The sequence below is a fragment of the Vicugna pacos genome, chromosome 11 (genome assembly GCF_048564905.1).
Source record: "Vicugna pacos chromosome 11, VicPac4, whole genome shotgun sequence".
NCBI lineage: Eukaryota > Metazoa > Chordata > Mammalia > Artiodactyla > Camelidae > Vicugna > Vicugna pacos.
Window position 1 is genome coordinate 27,037,422 of NC_132997.1, and position 4,809 is coordinate 27,042,230.

The following is a 4,809-nucleotide window of genomic DNA, read 5'->3' on the forward strand; positions in this document are numbered from 1 at the left end:
CTACATTTTTGTGGAACACCAGAGCACCATTTTCACTATACTGTTAGTGAGTAGAGACACCCCCAAATTGGAAAGCTCCCCCACAAGAGTGGGTCCTTGCCGCCGGCTGTGAAAACGTTTTCAGCACAGGCAGAGGGATAATAAGAAAAAGCTGCTTCATTTCTCAAAACAGAAAAAGGAAAGAAAGCTGTTCAAGCAAGGAAACAGTTCTCGAACAAGGGGCCACTGGCCAAGATGGCTCGGGGAGACAGCGCCTGCTGTCCAGCCACGTGGACTTTGATGGGAGGCTTCTGCCATCATGTCCTCCTTCCAGGTGTGCTGGAGCCAACTGCCTTTTCCCCCATCCTTGTACAGGCTTTTGTGGTTGTTGTCATGGCGATGGTCAACTGTCATGGCACTGGTGGGCGTGTCATTTAGCAGCTAATGCATCACAGTGAGCGTATAATGAGGCTCAAGGTCCAGTGGAAGTCAGATCCTCCGCCGTCTGGGCTCAGCTGGTTCTAACCAGTTCTTGCTTCTTCTCTTTGCCGCTGCCTCCTGAGGCTTGGATAAGAGTAATTGGTTTCTAGTTGAGGGAGGGGCAGGGGTATGATCCTGGGGGCAACAGCCTTGGTAACAAAAGGGAAAGTTGTTTTTAATCAGAATGCTGGCAATCTGGTGGACCCAGTGTCCCCCCCAAAAAGCTGCCTCCAAAGGTTCTGCTCAGCCATAAACAAGAGTCATGGGTTGAGGGGCCTTAGTCCCTGCAAGGGAACTTAAAGATACTGTCATCTATGTCCCTTGAGGAGGAGCCAGGACCGTACCCCAAGGCTGCACTACTGTTTCTTGTTCCTTCCCTCCCTGATTAGCAACTATTTGAATCTGCCCTTTGGAACTCAGGAAAGGTCAAGGAGGCTGAATGAAGCCTATTTCCTACAAACAAGAAATGGGGGCAGAGGAAGGACCAGGGAGGGCCCCACAGGGTACTGCTTGGTATCAATACCATACTTACCACCTATGCAATGAAGATCTTTACCTTTTTAGAGTATTCCTGGGAATAAACCTTCGGATCACGGGGGCTGCATCATCTGAGCCCACACCACGGACACCTCTTGTATCCATGGTAAAGATTGATTCTAAGCCTGGAAAGTTGCCTCTGGGTTTTTCCCATAAGTAGCCTTATTGGATAGAGTCACTACTGGAACAAAAATACTGATGGAGATCCTACTCATCAATGGCCAGAAGAGGAATCTTTTTGAATTAGAAAAAAAGGTCTCTATTTGAAACAAATTTTAGAGAGCTCTCGTTCTGAGCGGCTGCCATATTGGTATTTATGGAAGGATCAAATTGCAAAGAAAACCCAAAGAAGTGTAACATCTAGACTCAGGGAATCCTTAATAAAATCAAAGGACAAGTCAGACTTAAAAATTAAAAGTCACGTGTGATACAGATTCCCCTTTTCCTCTCTCCTATATGATCTTATGTTGCCAACTCCCTGTTCCTAACCCTCCAGAGGACCTTCTGAATCTCTGTGCCCCTGGTCCCCCCGTCTCAAAGTCCTCAGCCAGTCCCCTTAGATCCCAAGACTCCAGCTTCAGCAGAAAACATCTAGTTGCCGACTGTAACTCCCTTTTTGCTAGGAGACTTGCAGAGGGGACTGGGACTTGTTGACTGAAAAAAAGGTAGAACTTAAAAATGGAAAATTATGTTTTATTTGGTGGACTTTCTGAGGACTTCAAGCCTGGGAGGCAGCCTGTCAGATGGCTCCGAGGAGCTGCTCTGTAGAGGTAAGGGAGGAGCCAGGATATATAGGAAGTTTTGCAACAAAAACCAGGTAGTCGGAACATCAAGAGATTAGTGTTAATTAAAGAAAACCAGACATCTCAAGTTAAGGAATTTAGTGCTTTTCAATGTATGGGAAGGTGCAAGAGTCTGGGCTCATTGAAATCATTCCTTTGATAGGGACCATAGCAATCTAGGGCCAGTGTCCTGTTCTTTCCCATCTTGAGTCCCCTCGGGGGCACCACTGGGGATAACTGCAGTGGCTGAGGGCTTGGTGGTGGGCATTCTGTTTCCACCAGGAGTTCCCTCAGGGCTCACCATGCAGCAGGCAGGCCGGCTGCAATGTGATGGTTTGATGGTTGCAGCATCCTTTGTTTACTGATATGGTAGACAATATTTTTCATTCACAAAATGTAATGCATACACACTCAGAAGCAAACTCCAGTGTATCCCCGGGGCCCCACTTGTTAGAGGACTGTCTGTAAAAGAGACTAGAAAGTACCTATGCCACAGGTGAGAGTGTAGACTGTAGCTTTAAGAGGTGGAGGTCAGCTCCTTGTTCTGTCACAAAGGTGGAATCCAAGGTGATGTCTCACCTGCCTCTCACCGGCAAGTGGGGGAGGTGGTCCCTGCCAGCTGGCAGAACAAGTCTGTTATGTGGTCTCCAGGCAGAAGAGGGGCACGAAGTGGCTCAGTGGGAGGTCAGCCAAGATGAAGACTCTTCCAGTCCTGTCGTGACAGCCCTCCAGTGACCCCATCCAACCAGATGTCACAGCCCGCACAGCCCGGGTGAAGCAGTGGTGGAAATTTATCTGTGACAACGCACGGTCAGGTGAGTTGCCAAGTTCTCCAGAGGAAAAGTCAGACCTTCAGATGCCTCCCGCTTTCACACAATAAGCAAAGATGCCACTTTGGCTTGACTGGGTTTATCAACTTGTGACAAATAAGACAGCCTTTAGGGTTGTGAAATAAAATTCATATTTTATGGCAAGACAAGAAAAATTTAAACAGAAAAATTCTTCTCTGCCTTCTCTATCCCCTGATTGTTCATGGTGTATCTGCTTTAAGTGTGGACCAAACCTCCCCCATTGGCAGGGATACCTGCTCAATCGTGAAGAGCAGCATTCTCCGAGCATCAATGAGACAATCCTTAAAAGATAACATCTTGTAAGGGGGTCACATGACCCACCAGGATGGCACAGATCTGTATTATGTAAATTGTCAATAATACGTCATTTGATGTACAGTCCCCTGTCTCAAAAAACTTACATAACTGTGTCTTGATTTCTAACAGGCAGAACAGTTCTTGGAGTTTCCTGCGATGCTCTTCTGGGTTATAATCCTCAAATTCGGCTTGAATGAAATTTTCTGTTTCTTTCTTAGGTTGACTGATTACATTTTTTGTCAGCAAGGTATAGGTAAATGCATACATATCACTGAGAAAGAGAAACAGCCTCGTGACCAAAGGTGATCCCTGGGCATCAGTTCCTGCCAGCATTTGTCACAGACACTACCTTTCACAGACGTGTGCTTGGAAACAAGCAGTAAAAAGCTGAATTTGGGAGTTGATCATAGTATTCAGCTGTTATCAAGCAGGACCCTATGGGACCTTCTGGAGACAGACCCCTCCCCCATATCCTCTGCTGTGGCTCCACTCCGATAATAGTATCTGATGCATATTTCTGGGGTTTTTCTGATGGTACAACCACCACCAAACGGAAGGAATTAACTACCTGATGGTCATTAGCACGTAGCCCCCAGACCACCTGGTGCCTAAGGATTGATCGTGTTGACCGCCCTGTTACCTCAACATCGACCAATCAGAGACTTGTGCACGAGCTGATTATACACCCTGGGCCACACCTGCCTTAGCTGGCCTTTTAAAATGCTTTGCCGAAATCCTTTGGGTAGTTCAAGGTTTTAGAGCAAGAGCCACCCATTCTCCTTGCTCAACCCTGCAATAAAACTTTCTCTTCTCCAAACTCTGATGTTGTGCTTTGCTCAGCCTCATTGTGCGCTGGACACGTGAACTTGCATCTGGTGACACTATCATTTCAGTTGGAAGGAATTTTCACAAAAAGGGGCTGACTTTTAAAGTGGTGAATTAATTACTCATTTGAGCCCATCTGAGACCCAGGTGGCTTTAGGTGCCTCTCCCAAGTTGTGCCAAATCAGAGTTCTCCTCACCCAGGTCACCCAGAAAGGGTAGGCTGCCCCCTCTCCCCCAGCCCTACCTGCCCCACACCTTGCAGGGCACACTGGTTCTTGGACCTACCTGAGCAGGCACTGTTCTAGGTATGGGAATATTGCAAAGAAGAAAATCACCCCTCGGAGAGCTCACTGTGCATAACCCAGGCAGAAATAATGCAATTTCGTGTGGTGACAATTGTTGTAAAGAAGGTCAGGTTGCCCCGGGGAGAGGCATGAGAGAGGTGTGGGCAGGGCTCCTCTGAGTGATCACACAAGGGCCCTGAAGGCTGCAATTCCAGCTGAGACAGGAGTGGTGAGGAGCCTCTGCTCAAGACAAGGAAGAAAGCAGGCAGGGGGCGGGAATAAGAATAGGGGTAGCGCTGTGTTTCTGTATTCAGGGACAGACAGGCCAGTGTGGCTGGAGCCCAGAGGGCAGGGAGGGGCACGGGGTGAGGCTTAGAGAGAGGCAGTAGCCCAGAGGCTGGGAGGTCATGGGAATGGCTGCCTTTGGGGAGTTTGACTCTGGGAGGGAATGGGCTGAGATTCACACAGAAGGAAGAGATCACCGTGGACAGTGTGAATCACAGGTCCAGGGGGCAGCAGGGAGAGAAAGAGCCTAGTTAGGAGCCTGAGGGACATCTCAGGGAGCCACGCATGCATCAAACAAAGTTACAGGGCACTGTTGAGGACATTTAATTTTAAAAAAAAGCATTCTCCCAACCCAGAAATCCTCTCCACGTAGTAGTTGGGAAAGCAAACACTTTTATTGTTATTTTTAAATTCTTATTTCTTTTATTGAAGTGTAGTTAATTTACATTGTTAGTTTCATGTGTATAGCAAAGTGATTTAGTTACACAT

General features: G+C 47.5%; 1 long non-coding RNA gene across 1 annotated transcript; it reads left to right on the plus strand.

Annotated features, from left to right (window-relative positions):
- Positions 1 to 229: 229 nt before the first annotated feature.
- Positions 230 to 3,743, plus strand: LOC140699231 (uncharacterized). The gene is made up of 4 exons (XR_012077251.1): positions 230 to 554; positions 1,024 to 1,102; positions 2,430 to 2,593; positions 3,056 to 3,743. It is a non-coding gene; the product is annotated as an uncharacterized lncRNA (long non-coding RNA).
- The last annotated feature ends 1,066 nt before the right edge of the window (positions 3,744 to 4,809 follow it).